This window comes from Acomys russatus, chromosome 15 (assembly GCF_903995435.1).
Source record: "Acomys russatus chromosome 15, mAcoRus1.1, whole genome shotgun sequence".
NCBI lineage: Eukaryota > Metazoa > Chordata > Mammalia > Rodentia > Muridae > Acomys > Acomys russatus.
In genome coordinates, this window is record NC_067151.1 from 43,873 (window position 1) to 65,761 (window position 21,889).

A 21,889-nucleotide genomic window follows, 5' to 3' on the forward strand; every position below is an offset into this window, starting at 1 on the left:
AACAAAACTTACTTTTCATATCTAACCCAAATACCTCCAACATTAGAAGGGAAAGGGGTCATTGAACCAAAATCCTCAAACCACAGCCAGAAAAAATCTACACCATCACCATCACCTCCATGGCCCAACCATTCATTGCAGTAGGTTGGAAGCAAATGCTGGCACTTTATCAGTTCTGGCTGCTCCTTCCTCCTGGCTGAGTCCATCCTGGGCATCTGGCCCAGCTGCACCATGACATCATCTCTTTTTTCTATTTCCAATTTTTCCATTAGGGAACTTTGAAATTATGAATTACAGGATCAGTTTACAGAGCAAGGAGCACAACGTTACAGTGTTCTACCACAGAGCTAGGGCTCCATCCACTACAACTCTTCTTTCTTCTGATTTACTTCTACTCTCCGCACACTCTGCAAACATCCCTGAGCTCCTTTCAATGAGTTCTCTTTTCTCTACAGTGAGGTGTCTGACTGGACTGTCTTGAGGATTAAATGAAATGGAGTCAGGCAGGGATTTTCATAGATGCTTGACACCCATTAAGTACCATCCCTCCTAACTCTGAGGTAGAAGCTATTACTATTCCCATTTTACATGTGGAGAAATTGAGGCATTGAAAATTAAGGAATCCATTCAGGTTTATATATAGTTTTTAGATGGCCCACACAAGCTCAGTATGTGCTCTGCCACTAGCAGTATCTCCTGCCAGCAGCATACTCATTTTGTATGTAGATGTGGGGGAAGATACATATGTCTGGGTGTGCATGTAGAGGTCAGAGAGCAACACCAAGTGTCTTCCCCAATCATTCTGAACCTTATTTACTTATTAGTTTTTTAAAGACATGGTCTCTGATTGAATCCAGAGCATATGAGTGTGGCTAGCCTGGAGTTCTAGGACCAGACTCCCCAGCACTGGGAGTGAAGGTGTGCCTGACCTGTAAGTAAATGCCGGTGATCCTAACTCAGTTTCTCATACTGGTGAGGAGTCATTTCCTCTATAGATAATCTTATTTGCACTGTGTTAGCCTGTCCCTTCAATTCTGAATGTTCTTCTTGATGCCTGTCATTCTTCAGAGCTTTACAGTTTAATTGTTTTTCTTTTTTAAAATATATTTTATTAATTTATTCATATTACATCTCAATTGTTATCCCATCCTTTGTGTCCTCCCATTCCTCCCTCCATCCCTCCCTCCCATTTTCCCCTTACTCCCCTCCCCTATGTCTGTGACTGAGGGGGACCTCCTCACCCTGTATATGCTCATAGGGTATCAAGTCTTTTCTTGGTAGCCTGCTATCCTTCCTCTGAGTGCCACTAGGCCTCCCCATCCAGGGGACGTTTTCAAATATGGGGCACCAGAGTTCATGTGAAAGCTAGACCCCACCCTCCACTCGACTGTGGAATATGTCCTGTCCATTGGCTAGATCTAGGTAGAAGTTTGAAGTTTACTTCACGTATTGTCCTTGGTTGGTGCCATAGTTTGAGCAGGACCCCTGGGCCCAGATCTGCCCATCATAATGTTCTTCTTGTAGGCTTCTAGGACCCTCTGGATCCTTCTATTTCCCCATTCTCCCATGCTTCTCACTAAATCAGCTAGAAGAAAAAGTGGGGAAAAGCCTAGAGCACATTGGCACAGGAGACAACTTCCTGAATAGAACACCAACAGCCCAGGCCTTAAGGTCAACAATTAATAAATGGGACCTCATGAGGCAGAGAAGTTTCTGTAAGGCAGCAGACACTGTCAACAAAACAAAGTGACAGACTGCAGACTGGGAAAAGATCTTCACCAACCCTACATCTGACAAAGGCCTAATATCCAAAATATGTAAAGAACTCAAGAAATTAAACACCAACAAACCAAATAACCCAATTGAGAAATGGAGCTCAGAACTAAACAGAGACTTCTCAACAGAGGAATATCAAATGACTGAGAAACACTTAAAGAAATGCTCAACCTCCTTAGTCATCAGGGAAATGCAAATGAAAACAACTCTGAGATTCCATCTTACACCCATCAGAATGGCTAAGGTCAAAAAATTCAAGTGACACCACATGCTGGCGAGGATGTGGAGAGAGAGAGGAACACTCCTTCATTGCTGGTGGGAATTCAAACTAGTACAGTCACTTTGGAAATCTATCTGGCGCTATCTCAGAAAACTGGCAATAGAGCTTGCTCAAGACCCGGCTAATTGTTTTTCTTGCTGGGTGTGGTGGCACACACCTTTAGTGCCAGCATTCAGGCAGGCAGAGGCATGTGGATCGCTCTGGTGTACAAAGTACGTCTAAGACAGCCAAGGCTACACAGAGAAATCCTGTCTTGAAAAACAAAAATACATAAATAAATAGTTACCTTACATTTATGGTGGGGTTCTTTTGTGTGTAGAGCTTTATTTAACTTTCTCCTAAGTCTCTTAGAGTTGTTCTCACTGCTATCTTTCTTTCCCAACTGAAGAAGCTAGTGACAGAAGAACTGCACATGACGAGCGTTAAAGCCAGAGGTACCCTTTGGTCACATCAGTGCTGGAGCTGACCTAAATTCCGTTCTCTTCATTCCCAAACCCACTCTTCCTTTATGTCTCTGTGCTTCCCCACTAGTTGACCAGCCTCTTCTGAATCTGAAGAGACACACTTTCACAATCCAAAAGGTTTAGCCTTCCACCATACCTTTTTAAGGGCTTGTACCTAAAGCGCTTATTTCATCCTGTGTAAAGTTATGATCAGTGTCTATATAAACGCCTCTCCCTCCAGAAAGAGCCTCTGACGTAATGAGGGTGGATTTTATCCCTTAGAGCCTAAGTTTGGGGCCTGGCACTCATCTGGTGTGCATGATGCAAGGGAAGCTTATGGTCGATAGCCATGCTTGTCGCCTACTCTAAGATCTTTCACAATCTTCTGCACAATGTAGGCCCTCAAAAGTATAAACTTCTGTTTCTCCACTTTTTTTAAAAATGCAGGGTGGCCGGAGAATAGGAGGGGCACAGGATTCCTCATCTGAGGGCTCAGCAGTGTCCTCAGGTGCTTCAACTGCATGAGGCACAGTGGTCGCTGATGCTCCTGTGGTTACCTGGGCAACCCACCAATGGGTGGTGGTGCCAGCCGCTGAGGGACAGGCGATTTGAGTGAGACCCACGTCGTAAGGTCACATAGTGGGTATGTGAGGGAGCAAACAGGAAGTGCACAAGCGCAGTGAGTCCTATAGTGCGACCGTAAAGAGGGGTTGTTGAATTCTCTCCTTGACCAATCCCGCAGCTGCACGCAAACCTAAAGGAGAGCTCCACCATGTGCATCTGCCTCCCTCTCTGGATCTTACTTCACCTTAAACCTAGTTTTTCTCACTGCTAGACTGTCAGGTGCATTTTAGTTGCTTAAACTCTAGACGAAAGCAAAGCAGGTACTATGAGAGGGGAATTCGCCAAGCTGAAACCTCTGTCTCACCCAAAAGGTATGAGACTTGCAGGAGGCCACTCAATACTGATAGGCACCGTGTTTTCAGTGGGCAGTGGCACAGTCTCGTTTTACACAGAAGGAGGAAGATTAAAGGGTTCGTTCGTTGAAGTTAAAACAGCTAGTAAGAGGTGGAACAGGGATTCACCGCAGATTTAATAATCTATTAGTTCCCGTAAGACGTCTCAACTCTTTTCAGATCGTTGTCGCCATACCCAACTTCTCTTCCCTTTCAGTCTCAGGAAATGATCTGGGGTTTGAGGGATGTGTTGGTAGCACTGGCTAGGAAAAGGGAAGGCATTTGGTTTGGTCCTTGGGTAAATGGTGAGTTCAAGGTTGGTCACTGAAATCCAGTTAGATGCCTTTATGGGTCAGGCAGGAGACAGACCAGATATTGACTCCCATTCTAGCTTAGAGCAGTTTGATACCTGGGTTTGGGGACTGGTTAAGCAGAAAAGATATTATCTTCTTTGTTTGATTGAGATCCTTTCAAGAATTTTTGGTCTAATGTCTTGCAACGTATCAGAGAGATTGAATGAAATGCAGAAAGGAAGATATCCAAAGGCCTCTAAATGGTCCAAGGTTGAACCTATACCCCCCCCCCCAAAGCCTAGCAGATCTCCAGGCGGTTGCTGAGTCCTAAAGTATTACACACACAGCAGTTGTCAATGGCAACGAGTATTTCTCTCCCTGCTATGGCATCACTCTTGAAAATTAAGAATGAGTAGAGGACAGACCCCATGTTTCACAGGTAACAAACAGGTCCCAGAACCCAAATTATAATTTTTTTGATAAGGGCATCCATACTCCTCAGCTTATTTCTAGAATCCTCTGGAAATGTTACAGAGTATAAATATAAACTCATTTATGGGTTACAATTATTATTAACTTTGAATGAACAGAGACATAGATGAAAAAGAAAAGAAAAAAGAGGCACTGGTGTGCACAGGGTGAGGATACACGGCACCAAGGAACACATTAGTGGTAGCTGCTCTGTTAACCCCCAAGACACTTGCTCAGCCCTTTTGACCACTTCCCCAGAGTAATTGGCAGAATCAAAAGAATGGGAAAGGGATTGGCTATATAACTCAGTGGTACAGCATTTACCTAGTTTGCACAAGGTCATGAGAAAAGATTTTTAAAAAATCTACTGGCCCTTTTATGTGACATGTCCTGGTTTCCATGGTACAAAAAGTTGTGTGACTTCTCATTTCCTCCCTTCTCATATGACAAAGGAAAGCAGGCTTCTGGCTTTCCATACCCCTTCCTCTTTATCTTTCCTCAGCCATCTTGGATGAAGACATTGGCACAGACATCTTGGAATGAGTCTCTTCCTTTAGTTTGACATGAGGGGTCCTTAATGAGCTGACGAGGTGTAGCGATGTCTTCAGCATACCATACAGTTCCGTTTGTTCAAGAATCTTTATTGGCAACAGGTCACCAGGAGCTGGAGGGGCTGCCACGTGAGGGGGAGCACCGGAAGCTCCGTGGAAGACATTGGAGTGGTACAGTGTGGCATCTGCCTCTAGGCCCAGATGGTTCTTCTTGCTCACTAGAGGAGGACAATACAGACAGGAAAACCCTCTCTGAGGCCCAGAGGCAAGCTGTGGGGCAGCTAGTGGGTGGCAATAGTCCTGATGCCGGTGAGATGGGGCCCCTATTTGGAACCTAGTGGAATAGGGTTGAGTACGTGACTCTCCCTGGACCTGCAGAATGGGAGGAAATGTTCATTTGATATCCACTGCAAGGTCCAGGGGGACTGAATCTACCAGACCTACCTTCTGGCCCCAGTCACAGTGGATAGAGGATGAGTACCAGCCTGAGATTCTGGGAGTACACTGCCTTATGGGAGTCTCACACAGGTCACCATCTTAGGCTTTCTCTGACCCCATCCTCACCCCCACATTATTAGTGTGTCTCTCTTCTGGATCTGGTTCTTCTTTCACTCAAACATTGATGGTGATGATGGATAGAGACCTTTTCTGTAATAGAAAATGATCCAAACCTTGAATTCCAGAAAGGAGCAACCCTGTCATTTATTTATCCTGATGTTTCCATTTTCTCCCCCCTTCTGCCTATTCTTCTGCCTCTGAATATTTCTTTGGACCCAAATCACCCTTCTCACACTCACTGGTCCCCACATCACCTGTCTTGTCTCCACTGTTCGGCCCCTTCCCCTACTCCTTGGGATTGTTGTTGGAGTCATTGTCCTTGATGATGTTATACTGGCAGCAGAATAGCCCAATTACAGTTGAAACACAACAATACCATCTGAGCCTTGACTTGAAGCCTTGCGGGGTACTGAGATATTCACACAACTTCTAGAAAAGCCTTGAATTCCTGGTGCCCATGCAACCTCCACTCGGGGCTTCTCTCTCTCTCTCAAACTTGTCCTGACAATCCTCCACCAACCCTCCCCCCACTGCTTTTCTCTCCCTTTTCTCCTGACAGATACCTTCACCAGTTCCTACCATCACAGGCCCGAGTCCCTGGCTCCCCATCCTGTACTCCCCAGCCCACATGAGCAATACCAGCATAATGATGACTGCTTCCCGTCTGCAATGGCAGCTCTCAATCCAGACCCTCCACTGTAATGTCACCTGAGAAGAAAGCCAACCTCTGGGTTACAAGGGACCCATTGGAGAGCTGTCACATACAGAAGGAGATGCTGGGAGTTAGAGTCAGGCTGGGTTCTTCATTGCACCAAGAGTGGAGATGTCTGATAGCTCCACTCAGGGAGAGCTTTGGTGGGAACCCTTTAGAGATCAAAGGATGATGATAGGAAATTGCTCAGTGCAGGCTTGTGGGGAGCCGTGATAAATTCAGCCATGTCAGAAATCCCATGCTCAGGCTGCATGCTCTGACCTTCCAGCTGCTGAGCTCTGCCAGAGGAGGTCTTTGTGTTCCAGGCCATCCTTGGACTTTTACCTTTGAAAGAAGTAGGGAAATCCCTACTGAGAAACACCTGGAGGGTTAAGGAATTCCTTTCAGAGGGCTACTCAGTAAAAGGAAGTTCTTACAGAGAGCTATTCAGGCTATTGTTTTCTTCTTGCCTTAGGAGCTAGGGAGAGAGGGATCAGAATACATCCTATTGACCTTATTATATAAAGTCTTACTCGTCTGCATTAAAGGGAATCTTAATCAGAAATTTCTTGACTTGATTCGTTATTTCTCATGTCTCTGTATCCTACTTTTTCAATCTCCACTCCCTCTTTCAGGTGAAACCTGATTTGATTTTTTCTAACGGGCTGGGACCCAACATTTGCCACATGAACGGATGGGAAATGAGGGATTCAGTGAGGGGCATTGCTTGCAAAGATGACTGAAAGACAAGTGGACCGTTTGCCCCGAAGTCACCCGCTTTGCAGAGGAACGGGCAAGGTAAGCAACGCAAATATGGGACAGAGCAATATTAAAGATTTATTCAGAGAGACATTGGAAAAGAAGTTTCAAACTCAAGGGATAAGGGTAAATAAAGGACAGTTGGATGAATTTTTAGATTTTATCAGTGAAGTATGCCCATGGTTTCTTGAGGAAGAAGTGGTTAGTTTTAAAACTTGGGATAAAGTTGGTAAAAGATTGCAGAGTCATTATGTTACTAATGCATCTGAAAAGATATCTGCCATGTTTTCTTCCCTTTGGGTTTTGGCCAGGGATGTTATTGATCCTAGACATGAGAGTGACAAATGAGAGATTTATTATCACAAGCTAAAGATGTCTTGGAAGAAGATTTAAGAGAATCCAGGAATAGTGATAAGAAAGATATAGAAAGGGAAGCTGTTCACTCTGTCTGCAACACCCCCAGAGCAACAGGATCACATTGAAAAACTTCAGGGAGAATTTCAGGCCCTGGAGGAAGAATTAGCATAGCTAAAAGACAAAAACAATTAGATAGAGAATTAGAAAGGATAAGCATTGATGATGATGTTGAGAAAAGTCATTGTGAAAAGAGAAAGAAGGCTTCCAGTCTAGTAAATAGCCCTCAGAATATGTCCCCATTAGAGAATGGAATACCAAGAGATAGAAACACAGGACAAGAGATGAACAGTGAGCTCACTTCTCCAGTCGTAGAGGCACTAGATTTTCAAGACAGCTGAGTCAAATAGTATGCCCCTATAGAATGGAATAAAACTCAAATAATTAAAGACTGCTTGTGCTCAGTATGGACCCAAGGCATTTACCATAGCGATAGTTGATGCATTAGTGAATGCCAACCTTGTCCCCGCTGATTGAAATACCTTAAGCAAAGGGTGTTTAGATTGAGGAAGTGGATAATTTTAAAATGTGAGATAGAGTTGGTAAAAATAATTATAGAAATGCTATATTATGCTTTTAAACCTATAAAGGTTCCTATATGTTTGTTTGTTTCTTGGGTTTAGTTAAAGATAGTTTAGACCCTAGATATGCTGTTTATTGTCAAAGTTTCAAAACTGCTTTTGAAAGGGAAAATTTTTAATTAGCATTAAAGCAACCAGAACAGCAGAGCTCTCAGCTCTCTAACTCATAAGTGCAGGTCAGCAGGTATGCTAGCCCAAGGTCCCAGATGATAAGTCACAAAGAATGCGGAGCTAAGAGACAAAGGCCTATTGAGTGTTCCAGGGACCGGCTGGCTATAAAAGATAGGGAGAGTACACAAGGACAAATTCCTGAGAGAAACAGATACCGGGCATGGTCGAGTGAGTAATGAGCCAAGACCCCTCATCCGATCTTATGGTGTTTGCTTAATCCCCCCTTGAGGCTCACAAACAATGTTCCAGGTTTGAGTTTAACCAGATGTGTCGTTAGCTCAGATAAACATCTACCCTCGGGTTCCGAGAAAAACAGGAACTGAGGACTGCTCCCGTGTGACTAAGTCTGACCTTACCCCAGGTCTGCCTACGCAATTTGCTGATGTTCAAATGTTTGAAACAACCAATCGTGTGTGGCCGCGCCAAAACTTCCCGCTCCCCCCAACCTTTGACCATATAAACCCCAAACCCCTGGGCTTCTGGGTCAACCCCTCTGTCTCCTGCGTGAGATACGTGTCGACCCGGAGCTCCGCCAATAAACTACCTCGTGTGTTTACAGCAAGATGGTCGTTTGTGTGTCTTTGGGTGCGCGCCATCCCGAGGCTTGAGTGAGGGTCTCCCTTCGGTGGTCTTTCACTTTTTGCCTTGCCTATCAGACTGTTTGCTTTATGATCATCATGTCAAATTTTATGTCTATGTCTGTAAATTTGTTTGATTGTTTAAGTATTATTTCATTTTTCTATATTTTGAGAGAGGGCTAAGCTTTACTTGCTGGCCAATTTTCCAAAACAGTGCAGCCCAACATGGCATGCACAGACCATGAGGCAGTAAGAGTACTGCCTCCAGGACAGGAGCAGGCCCTCCCGCCCTTCAGGGGGTCTGGACCCAGACGCAGCAGCCACCTTTGTGGAACAAGCCAGGACTGGAGCGTCCATGGGCCAAAATGTTTCAAAGGTGCTGCTCCTAGCTGCTGTCTGTGGGGCTCAATTCTTACAGAACAGATACTCCTTATAATCCCCAAGGGCAAGGTATAGTGGAATGAGCTCATTGTACCATAAAAACCTATTTACAAAAAGTAAAGAAAGGGGAACTTTACCCCTAGTCACCTAAAAATCCTTTGAGTCATGTTCTCATTATTTTAAATTTTTTACTGCTTGATGCCAAAGGAAATTCTGCAGCTGATCGGTTCTAGTACAGCAATACTCAGGCATCCTTCTCTAGAGTGATGTGGAAGGATCCTTTAACTGGACAGTGGAATGGACCTGACCCTGCATTAATATGGGGTCGAGGCTCTGTTTGTGTTTTCTCACAGGAACATGACGCTGCACGCTGGCTGCCTGAGAGGCTTGTGTGTCCAGTGGATGCTGGCATGGATGAATCTGCTGATGATCCTGAGGTCGGAGGTGAAGCTTCATTGGACACTTATTCCTGATCTTTCTCTTCTTCAATCTACTTCTTGGGATAACACTCACTGCCTGATTTCCCCGTGTTTAAGGAGGAAAGGAGGACTCAAGTTTTCCAGTACCTATGAGGCATCCTCCTTACGGGCCTGACTGAACCCTGGAGTCGGTGCTTTGCAGGGACTCCTCCAGAATATTTTCCTTTCGTAAACCCAGATTTTAAGCTTTATAAGTACTTTTCCACCCTAATTGCTAGGGTCAGTTTCATTTGTAGGACTGTGGAGAACTGAAAAGGGATTTGTGGTGTGCTGCTGAGTGATAAAATCTCTGTTATAATTCTGTTATTACTCTCATATCTACTATTGTTTTTGCCATTGCTTTACTAATATTGTTTATGCCTTAACTAAACAGTTAGTGATGGGAGATGACTGAGCAAGTTACAATATCATGCTATCATGCTAGGCTTCCCTAGACTCCTTGTGAGTAGGATACAGCTACATTCATTCAATATAGTCTCCTTAGAGGATTAGCCTTGGTGGGGATGGCAGGGCTCAAGATTATAGCATGTGTCTTCTGTCCTTTCTAACACAGCTCATGTCTCAGCAATCGCAGCCAATACTGCCGCAAGCACATGGCATAGAACTCAAAGACACTGCCCTTCTTCATGTGTTGATATGGAGGCAAGCCAGAGACGGGCAACAGTGAATCTGAGCCTTATCGGTCCTAAGACAGGCTCTCCATGGTTTTATTTCTAGAAGGGGCATGTGTGGGGAGCCATGATAAATCCTACCACTTCAGAAATCCCATACTTAGGCTGCATGCTGTGACCTTCCAGCTGCTGAGCTCTGCCAGAGGAGGTCTTTGTGTTCCAGGCCATCCTTGGACTTTTACCTTTGAAAGAAGTAGGGAAATCCCTACTGAGAAACACCTGGAGGGTTAAGGAATTCCTTTCAGAGGGCTACTCAGTAAAAGGAAGTTCTTACAGAGAGCTATTCAGGCTATTGTGTTCTTCTTGCCTTAGGAGCTAGGGAGAGAGGGATCAGAATACATCCTATTGACCTTATTATATAAAGTCTTACTCGTCTGCATTAAAGGGAATCTTAATCAGAAATTTCTTGACTTGATTTGTTATTTCTCGTGTCTCTGTATCCTACTTTTTCAATCCCCACTCTCTCTTTCAGGTGAACCCTGATTCGATTTTTCCCGCGGGCGGGGACCCGACACAGGCTGTGGCAGGTTTGGTGCGAGTTTGAGTGAACAGAAGCTTATAAGCCCTTCCCCCAAAGGATTTATTAGCAGTGTCTCTATAGCTGGTCCCCTGCCCACCTGTTTTTCTTTCATTCCCTGGCAGTAGAATGAATTAATCATCCTTCTATTTACTTGAGCTAGACTGGTTAGCCTTAAGCAAATAAACAAGAGGTTGGAACCCAGGTAGAAAGCGACAACTCAGGCTCTCACTTGGACTGGAGCTGTTGGAAAGCAGCCTGTCAGAACTCTGGAGAGGGCACACTGGGCCCTGGGAGGCCAATGCACTTGACCTGCACCATGCAGTCACTGTCTTCAGTGAGGCCCCAAAGGGTACAGGTCCTGGTGGTGGTGTTCACCTCCCCATAACAATATGCTGCCTAGGGCCATTCTGTAGCTGCTGCAAGGAGATGTAGGGAAAGGAGAGTAACCTAGCCCCAGTCCCTACCACCAGGCTTAACTCTGGAGGGAGTCTGTAACATTCAAACTATTCAAAGGAGTAGTGTGGAGGTAACTGGAGGGAGGTGCAGAGATCCAAGGGCACAGGTTGTGGGAAACACGGTGACTCATACTTGCTAGGAAATGGAGTAGCCAATGACAATGTGGCCTTCTGGGATGTCCCTGGACACAGTGATTGAGTTGTCTCTGAGGTGAGTGACCATCACATTCACAGGAGAGGGAGGTCCGTCTTGTGCGGGGTGGAGGGTGGTGGAGGTGTCTGGGTGGTAAAAGATTAAGAGGTTTTGAGAGAGAGAATTTTTAATTAGCTTTCTAACTCATAAGCCCAAATAGTTGAGATGCAGGTCAGCAGGTTTGCTAGCCTAAGGCCCCAGATAGATGATAAGTCACAAAGAATGCAATGCTAGGAAACAAAGACCTATTGAGTGTTCCAGGGACCTGCTGGCTATAAAAGATAGGGAGGGTACACAAGGACAAATTCCTGAGAGATAAAATGGGCCACTGGGACAGGGGAGGACTGCATGCTGACATGTGATCAGGCCATGACCTCTGACTTCTACTGACCCTGGTCACTGGCCTGCAGAGGCATTTGGGCTCCAGAGCTCTCTTGTTCAGGATTCTTTCTGACCTGGGTGTTGTGCACATCCAGGCTCCCTGCCTTCCAGAAGGCACTGCACCTGAAGGGCAAGAGCAATGAACTTCTGGTCCTCTTCTCCAAGGGCAAAACAAAGGCTGGCAAGCAGAGTGTATGCAGAGAGGACCCCCATGAGGGCTGGGAAACCAGTGGCAGGAAAGGGTGTTGAAGAGAGGGATGTAGGGATGATGCTCAGAAAGGCAGGGTTCTTAGGTTAATCGTCTCCATGGCTCAGATAAGACCCTGCCAACTGGAAGCAAATTATTGTGATCAGAACAGAGGCAGGCAGGACAGAGTGTCCACAGTGTGGCACCATGCCAGGCACAAAAAGATATCAGTACGTGATCGAGGCCCCTGAGCCTGGAGAATGGGAGAAGAGGTCCTTTCTCAATTTTAGCCTTCTACACTGATTCCTAAGTAGTTTAAATTTGGACTGGCCTCCACTCTGGACTTCTCCTCCATCCCTCTTCCTTCTATTTCTCTTTTTCAGCTTTTGAGACAGGATGGAGCCCATTCTGGCCTCACACTTGCTATGTATCTGAGGATACCCTTGAACTCCTGATCTTCCTGCTGTCACTTGCCAAATTTACAGGCACACATTCCATGACAGACACCCTTTTCCTTATCTTTCCTTGTGATCTTCCTTCCCTAATAGGCTGAGAACATTACAAGAAGACTAAGTTCTTGTTTGTGAATGGTGTGTGTGTGTGTGTGTGTGTGTGTGTGTGTGCATGTATGGGCATATGTGTGTGTGTGTGAAGTTTGTGAATCCAAGCCAAATACCATCCTGCTGCCACTCCCACCTCCATTCTAGCAGGCATAAAACAGACTTTGGCTTCCTAACCCTCCCCTTGTGCCCCCTTCTCTTAGTTGCTCGAGTATGAAGCAGCTGTGCCAGTCACAGAGAAGTCCAACCCACTGGCCCAGAATATGAACAAAACAGATGCAGAGAAAATCTCTCACTTGCTGGGACAGTGTGATGCTGGACAGTGTGGAGCCATCAGCTCCAGCAATGCACTTTCACACTCAGAATCTTCACAAAAGCCTATAAAGTAGGCATTATTATTCTTTAAAAGTGTTTTATTTTTCCAGACCAGAAAACAAAGAAAGGATTGTCATAGTAGATTGCTCGAATGTACCCACTAATGATTGATGGCTGCTGCTGCTTTTATTATTTTTTATTTAATTGCCAAAGCTGCCCTCAAGTCCCTTCTGGAATAAGTACAAATTTTAATAACTAGTTTAGTTAGAGAGGAAAGCCAAGAATGTCCTTCTCCAAATCATTGTTCATTTTACTACCTCACATGGCTTATGATCTGCTCAATTTTATAATAAGAAGAATAAGGAGTTATAAGTCTTCTTCCATTGCTGACAAAGGAAGAAAATAATTCCTCTCTCCTGAGCTGGGCTTCTTTCCTTCCTCAGGATCCACATGGGGGCCTGGTAGTGCTGAGTGGAGGGGGGGGGCCTCTGGCCAGATGGCATTCCTGTCTGTGAGTACTTTAACTCCCTGGTTTGTTCTTCTCCTTCTGGGCATGACCCAAGAAACTATAAAGCTCACCTGAGATAAATTCTTTCCATAGATATAGTCTCTTCCCACTTGCACTCTAAAACCTAGAGTCCAGTATGGCATCCAATTTCTCTGGCCCCACTGGAGCCCCCTACTCTCTTGTTAATGTCCCCACATCTCATGCATCACTCATTAATGGTTTCCATGTTGCTTCTTTTAGTAGCAGGCTCCAACCAAGTTAGAATTAAGCATTGCCTAAGAAGATCATCATGTGACCCTAATCCTCCAGGAATTAAGAATCTATTATGTCCTCTTTTTATTCCCTTTTCATATCTGCTTCTGCTGAACAGGTCTCTATTAACCCGCTGATCAAAAGTCTAGGACAAAAACCTCTTTACACATACCTCATTACAGGAGGCGACAGGTAAGTTCCCTTGACCTGTGCAGGTGGTCTGTTTTTTAGAAACTGAATTTGAATGTGTTTAGTCAAAGACTATATTGACCCTGCCTCAGTTTCTACCATCCCTTATTGCTGTGTGTCTGGACCCTTGGCAGAGTTTATTGCCTATGTGGCACTTGCAGGTATTTGAGGTTTAAAAAAAAATCTGATCATAATGAGTGAGTTAACCCAGAAGCAGAAAGAATCAAATGGTATATACTCACTTATATCTGCATACTAGCCCAAGGGGCATGTCCCACGAAAGCCTTCACTTACCAGGAAACTGGGACAGAGGGGAAGGCATCCTATTGGGACTCTAAATGAGAGACGCATGGGAGAACAGCAAAATAAAAGGATCCAGAGGGTCCTAGAAATCTACAAGTAGAACAATATGATAGGCAGATTTGGGCCCAGGGGTCCCGCTCAAACTAAGGCACCAGCCAAGGACAATACAGGCGGTAAACTTTAAACCCCTTCCCAGATCTAGCCAATGGTCAGAATATTCTCCACAGTTAAGTGGAGAGTGTGATATGACTTTCTCACGTACTCTGGTGCCTCACATTTGACCTTGTCCCCTGGAGGGGGAGACCTGGTGGCACTCAGAGGAAGGACAGCAGGTTCCCAAGAAGAGACTTGATACCCTATGAGCATATACAGGGGTAGGTAATCCCCCTCAGGAACAGTCATAGGGGAGGGGAATAAGGGGAAACGGGGAGGGAGGGAAGAATGGGAGGATACAAGGGATGGGATAATTATTGAGATGTAACAAGAATAAATTAATAAAAGAATTTTTTAAAAAAATCTGTGGTGAGTCTATCATGGCGCCTGATAAACAGTAGGTACCAATTCAATGACAGCATTCCTCCAATCCTTTGTCTCAGTGTGCCCTTCCCTAGGCAGCTGTAAGTATCTGCTTCTTAGCCAATGCTTCTGAACTTGATTGAGTTTACACTCTTAGGTCTATTGTGGCCTCTCGGGAATGGACAGAAGATAGCGCTGTACATGGGATTGAGGAGCTGAAGAAGGTCTGTGTTTTCTGTTACCACTCACCTAGAGACACTAATATGTTCCTTTTCATGGGATTGGAAAAACCCCAACCTTCTGCCAAGGCTTGGCTCCTCTTTTTGTCCTGATTTTCTCACACATTACATTTGTATGTTCCCTTGGAATGCCTCCTCCATTCTTAAGTGGCTTCTGGGAAGAAGAGAGTGACTGTCATAGGCATTTCTGTGGGACTCTCTGTAAGAGGACAGGATGAGTGGAGGGAGAGGGTGGGACTAGAATGGCACAGAAGGTAGATTGATGAGATGGGTGCTGGGAAATAGAAAACTTACACAAGGGATTTGATTTATTTATTTATCTTTACCAAATTGGATATTTTTATGGCTATGAAAAGAGGGGGAGGGGATTTCAACTCAGAATAACTACATATTGATTCTACCTTGGGTGTTAAAAATTTGTACTTTTCTTTCACTACCTGTGTCCACTAGTTCCTCATGCTTCACCCTCTTGGTAAAGGGTTTCTGTTTATTCATAGAAGCAGAAGCCAAGAAGAGTTATTTCCTTATAGCATTTTCACTTCTGCCCTAAGCTTGGGTGCTATAAACCACAAATCAGATTCTGTGTTTACATAACCAGCAACGGTTGGAAGGAATGTTGCCCTAGTAAAGTACAGGCAAATAGAATTTGCCTGATTTTATGCAATATTTATGGTAATTAATTTATAGAGTTCCTCATTCCAGTATTGATACTTAAAATACAGTGTAATTCTATTTAGCATTTGTTCTCATCATAGAACATTACAAATATGTAGACAGGGAGCATAGCCCAGTAAGCCCACATAATACCATCATCTACCGTCCATGATTTTCCAGACCTTGTTGGTGTTCCACTTGTATCCTAATTTATTTTCCATTATCCCCCACTACTAATCCGAGTATCATTTCTTCTTTGGTAGAAGATACTGTGAATGTTTAAAGAACAAGGTCGTTCCATGTAGTACAACACTGACTCTACAGCCAGGCTTGTTCCCAGTACTCTTTATAACTAATCATTTCTGAGATTAGTGAGGGACGGCTTAGATGTTTCCTCCTCTCTACAAGCAGATACACTACTAGTGATGCTTTGTTTTCTTTTAGAAGGAAAAGTGACAGAAGACTGCCTTCTTTTTGGTAAATGAAGTATAGAAATAGTTCTCTGACTAAACATCACTCTTTAGAAGCTTTAGAGTACATATCATGTAGACCAAGAAAAAAGAGGACCAGCCATATAGCTTAGAGCAGCCAATGCACTTCTCTAAAGGAAATTCTTGGACAGATGTCTAGAATTCCTTTTGCTTTCTCCCATAAGCAGTAGCATGACCATCATCATACTTCATATCTGTAGCTTGTCACCTTCTGAAGATGAGCACAGGAGAAGAATTGCTAGATCCTGGATCTCTGGAGGAACCAACAGGAACTTCTCTAAGAAGGCTTCATCCGGCATCTTTGTTACTGGTACCTTGATGTGGAACCTGTGCTCAGGTGCTGATGAATGCTGAGGATCATGCTAGATGAGCAACTGCATTCAATTTAGTGCTTGAGGCAATCAGAGAACAAGATGCTTACATCGATTACTTTTCTGTTGCTGTGATGAGATACCATGATCAAAGCAACTGTGGTGGTTTGAATGAGAATGGCCCCATAGGCTCATAGATTTGAATGCTTTGTCATGAGGGAGTGGCTTAGGAGACATGGCTAGCCTTGTAGGAGCAAGTGTCGCACTGAGGGTGGGCTTTGAGGTTTCTGAGGTCCAAGCCAAGCTCAGTGACTCTGTCTTCCTATTGCCTACAGAACTGGATGCAGTATTCTCAGTTACCTCTCCAGCACCATGTGTGCCCATGTGCCACCGTGCTCCCCATCATGATAACAATGTATGAATCCTCTGAAGCTGTAAGCTAGCCCCAATTAAGTGTTGTTTTTTATAAGGGTTCCCATGGTCATGGTGTCTCTTCACAGCAGAGAACACTGAATAAGATAGCTTCCTATAGAAGAAAGAGTTTATTTGGGGCTTAAAGTATCAGGGGCTTAGGGTCTGTGGCCCTCATGGCTCTAGGGAGCATGGCAGCAGGCAGGCAGGCATGGTACTGGAGCAAAGGCTGAGAGCTCACCCCAGAAACACACGTCCTCCAATAGTGCTGCATCTCCTACCCCTTCCCAGTTCCTTCAGCTGGGAACCAAGTCTTCAAACATATGCGCCTATGGGACATTGTCATCCAGACCACCCCCCAGTGCTAGTCAGAAAACTGAAAACCTGACTGCCCTGAGGAACATGCTTGCATAGTGGACATCTCTCATCCCTGAAGACATGAGAAAACCACTGAGAGGTTGGGGGTGGGCTACACACTCTATCAGAAGGCAGAAGAGGGATGGACAGGTATGGGTGTAGGCTGTACTTTATATTTATAGTTTACATAGGGCTTTTACATGCATTTTCTAATTTAAGCCAAATAACTGCCCTGTACAAAAATCTGAGGGAAAAAAATGAAACCATAGAATTTATGTGAGAGGACATTGTAAAGTTTAAAATAACAAAAGGGTGGTGCTACTGGTCGACTATACTGGTCAAGATGATTGACTGACCCAACTGTTAAATGAGACCTAGGAAGGTCAGAGCAGGCTGGACACACACACTCACAGAGTTGCAGCAATCAGGTCTCTATCAGCCATAAGAAGATTAGTGTCTCCCCAGGACAGGGGGATGTGTCACTTAGAGCCACCTAGAGAACCTGTGAGAGTGTGGATCCCTCGTCGTACCCCAGAGATTCTGGTTCAGTGGGCTGCAAGTATAGGCTAGAAGCCCTCCATGTATCTGATCAGGCTCTCCTGCTGTGTGAACAAATTTGTAACCATTAATCTGGAACAGTCTCTAAGAACTGCAGCTGTTTCACTTAGGACTAATCAGGTGGCATTATTTGTCGCGTGTATCTATGGATCCAGGCTGATAAAAGAAATCCAGCCAATCCAGTTGTTTTGCCACAAAGTAGGAGCATTTTGCAAACGTAATTTCACACCAGGAACTGTTGTGAGATACCATGCATTGGTCCTGGAGGAATGTGTTGCTGTGGATAGAGCCCTGGTCTAGATGTGTTGGTATTTTATTTTGTTTTTTATTTTTATTTTTTGTCTCTTAAAACCTTTTATTTCTCCCAAGCAGAAAGTCGGGCATTGATACTGGTGGACAAACACAGAATACGGCATCAGCAAGGACCAAGAACAGTGGTGCAGGTAAGTCAGACAGGCCAGAACTCAAGTGAGGGTGGAACCACTCCAGCCCACATTGGCTGAGTTCATGTCCTAATAGTTGATGTAGATACAGTCCTGGCAGATGCGCCGGAGATTGGCCAGCAGGCCACACAGCAGCTTGGTTCTGGATGCTGCAGATCTTGCAGATGCCGTGGAGGCTGCATAGGGCACCAGAGTCGTTCGTGCAGCTCAAAGTCATGAGCTGGTCCGAGACCACGTGCACTGCAGTGTACTGTGCGGGCTTGCCAGTGGCCTGCACCAGCTGCTGCGTGAGCTCGGAGAGAAACCCCTCTGTCACGGAGGTGCTGGGAACATTGGTGTTCACAGTGAACATCGGCATGGTGGCAGAGGAACTGGGCTCACTGACTGGAGGACGAAGCAGATCACGGTGTGGCCCAAGCCAAGGACCTGAGCTACGTCGTGTTGCAATTTTAAAGAGGTTCAAACCTTAAAATCAAAGTCAAGGAACTCTTGGTTAGGACTCAGCCTAATCATGTGCTAGAGTATAAGTATGACGTCAGCATTGGGCCTCAGCTCTCTACGTTTTACTTTTCTCCTCTGAAAAGCACTTCTGTCCTGTACTAATGGCTGTGAGTCTCCCTGCTCTTGCTCTACCACCCCCATCCATCCTTTCCTTGTAGTTATCCAAGCTAGAACTTAGTTTGTGAGTGAAATTTCCCTCCTTTCTCAATCTTATGTTCCCAGATAGCTCCTAAAAGCCAAGAATGGAAGGTGGTGTGGTATGAGGTGTGTGTGTGTGTGTGTGTGTGTGTGTGTGTGTGTGTGTGTGCACATGTGTGTGTTGGCATAAGTAATTTTTAAAAATTATTTTATTCTTGTACATATACATTTATATTATTACACATATATACACATACGGCAAGAAGAACGGTGACACAATCAGGAATTATATAAATTACATTCTTAGTGTTTTGGCTATTTGTATTTGACAGCCTTGAAAAAGATATCTTTCCTATCTTGGTGCATCTAAATTTCTGAATGTAAATCAATCTCCATCATTATCAACTTAGAACACCTATCTAGACATCTTAACCCCTAAAACATCTTAAACATCTTAACCCCTAAACAATCAAGCTTCATTGTAAAACTAAGCTACCTGTTCTTCAACTCCCTCAGAGACTTGAGAAGGAGTAAACTTGATTATCTGAGTGTGCCAGGAGTGCAGGTTAGTAGCTTTCCAAATGAAAAGATGACAGAGACAGTTTTCTACCTGAATAGTCACCCAAAACTCTCTATAACGTTGGAGTATCTTCTTGGCATGAGTAATTTTAATCTATTTTGGAGGCATACATGGGCACACAAAATATATACATATACTTAAGTGCTTTTTTTCTTTTTTCATTTGTTGTTGTTTTAGTTTTTCAAGAGAGGGTTTCTTTGTATAGCTTTGGCTGTCCCAGGCTCAATTTGTAGACCAGGCTAGCCTTAAACTCAAGCAGTCTGCCTGCCTCTGCCTCCCTGGGTGCTGGGATTGAAGGTTTATACTGCTACACCTCAATTTTCTACATGCTGTTATTACTAGGAAAATTTCTAATCCTTCACTGTTTCTTTCCTGTCATTTTTTTTTTCTTCCCTGAAAAATGAATTTGTGAACCAACCCCATACCTAAAAAAATGTTCACCATTTCATCCAAATTCATACATGTCCTTACACACCAACTGTTATTTTAATACTCTTGTTGCCTTCGCCTGAACTATATAATCATGTCAATCTGATGCTTGCCCCTGAACCAAACCAAACGAAACAAACCAATCAAACAAAAAACAAACAAACAAACAAACAAAAAACCATACCAAACCAAAACAAAACAAAAACCAGAGGAAATGGAGATACGAGGCTGTTGTGAAGACTGAGATCTCAAGCTTTTCTATGATTGTGGTTTAATAGATGTTCAATCTCGTGAGCTCAAAAGCGATGGCCTGCAGATTTCTTTCAGTGTCTGTGCATACATCTTGTCAAAATGGTATGAAGATGCCATACCAAAACCCATTACTTTACATCTGACCTAAAATAGAATTCAAAAGATTAAATTAATATTTTAAATGATAACTATTGAGCCCCTTGCCATTGCTTTCCATTGCTGACTTGGGCTCTTGGTTTTATACCCTCTCCAGTGTGTTCTGCTGCAATGAAAGCAAGGTAGAGATAACTTGTTTGGTTCTTCTATTGGATAAAACAAAGAGGCAAGAATTATTTATGATGGTTATTGCAGAAAGTATTGACATAAAGTACCTTCCAATGATATCTCTTCATTGTACCACTATTGTTCAGAGTAGATACTGAGAAAGCAAACCTTTCCCCATCCTGCTCATGCAAAGGTATTGTAAAAAATAATCGTTTACGTCATTTACTACTATAGGGCATGACCTTGGTAACAAAGACGATAAAGGAATTCTGGGCTGTAAAGGACCCATTGGTTGAATTACTCTATTCACTACTCAAAAATCCATTACCATCCTCCATTTTCATTATTTCTTTTTACAACAAACACGGGAATCCCATGGGCTGGCAGAATCTTCTATACGGTGAGCCTCCAGCTGCTCTTGGACCAGTTGTTGAAGTACCTGCAGTTTTTCTTTTGTTATGAGCCACTGCTCTTGCCACACAGGTCTGTTTGATATCCATTTTAGGGGCAAGGATGTTGGTATATCAGCAGTGGACCCCTTTATACCTTTGGAAACTCAATGCCTGTGAATTTCTGTGTTTGGACAATGGAAACAGCTTGTTATTGTTCTTGGCTACAGATATTAATATCTATTCCAGAAGCATCTACCATTTCACCCTGAATTTCATTATTGTCTGTCTCTGTGATTGCAAGGATATTAATCTGAGTAGCCCATTGTTGTAAAAGATCCCTTTCTCATAAATCTATGGGTATTGTCAGCCACAGAGGGTCTCAGCTTCCCTGTTTGCCCTTCTGTTCCCACATACTCAATCCACCATACACTTTGTCTTATCTGAGATAATTTGCCAATTCCTATAAACTTTCTGAAGTGGCCAATGTAGATTCCAAGACTTTTGAGAAAGAATCATGACATTGCTACTGTATCCCCCAAACCTTCTATTTCAACACCATTTTTGTACCATTAATTTGGGTCTCTGATCATTAACAATTGTTTGCCAGAACACATGTTTTCCAGTACTCCCAAATGCATCTGTTTTTTCTCCTGGAGCAGCTTTGCCCTTGATGTAAGGAAACAGTAACAGCTGACCAACTCTATCCCCTGCATTAATTTGCATCTCCTTCTTTACATATACCATGATTTTAATTTCTTTCTTGAAATTACCATTTATAACACCTGGATGCACAATAAAGCCTTGAGAAGTCAATCCACTTCTTCCCAAGATTATTCCTACTGTCCCTAAAGGCAAATGACCATAAACACCAGTGTTTATTTTGTCACATTCGATCTGTGAGGATAGTATAAGAGATTTATCTGCAACCATATCCAATGCTGCACTGCCTTTAGTATCATGCATTAAATCACCAATACCTAGTTTTCATCTTCCTGCATATTTGTTACTTCCTGGCTGACCAAAGAAAGATGGCTCGCATTGTTTGCTGTGGGGACTCAAGATAACAGGCCCCTCCTTTCATTTTCCAATGGCAAGAGATTGCCTTGTACATCTGTCTTGGATTGACACTCCCTAGACCAATGTTTTCCCTTCCAACACAGGCCACAATACCCTGCAAGTCTTCCATATCATTACCATCAGGGCCAGAACTCCTTATTCTCTTCTACAAGTACGATTCTCTCCAGAGTTAGTTCACTTGTTATTTTGAGGTCTGAAACTTTTAACCTTACAATTTCTTTGTAAATGGCCAAATTTACCACAATTAAAGCACTGGTGTTTTGTTATCCGAGACCACTAGCTATAGCTTGTCTTATGACTCTTGCCCACTCATCTAATGGGGCTTCTCATGATTTTAATGGCCTAAATGCTCTCTTACAT

General features: G+C 43.8%; 2 pseudogenes; both read right to left on the reverse strand.

Moving 5' to 3' along the window:
- Positions 1 to 4,707: 4,707 nt before the first annotated feature.
- On the reverse strand, positions 4,708 to 16,115 carry LOC127199597 (uncharacterized; annotated as a pseudogene).
- A 1,802-nt stretch (positions 16,116 to 17,917) lies between these two features.
- Positions 17,918 to 18,254, reverse strand: LOC127199598 (macrophage migration inhibitory factor-like; annotated as a pseudogene).
- Between the last annotated feature and the right edge of the window lie 3,635 nt (positions 18,255 to 21,889).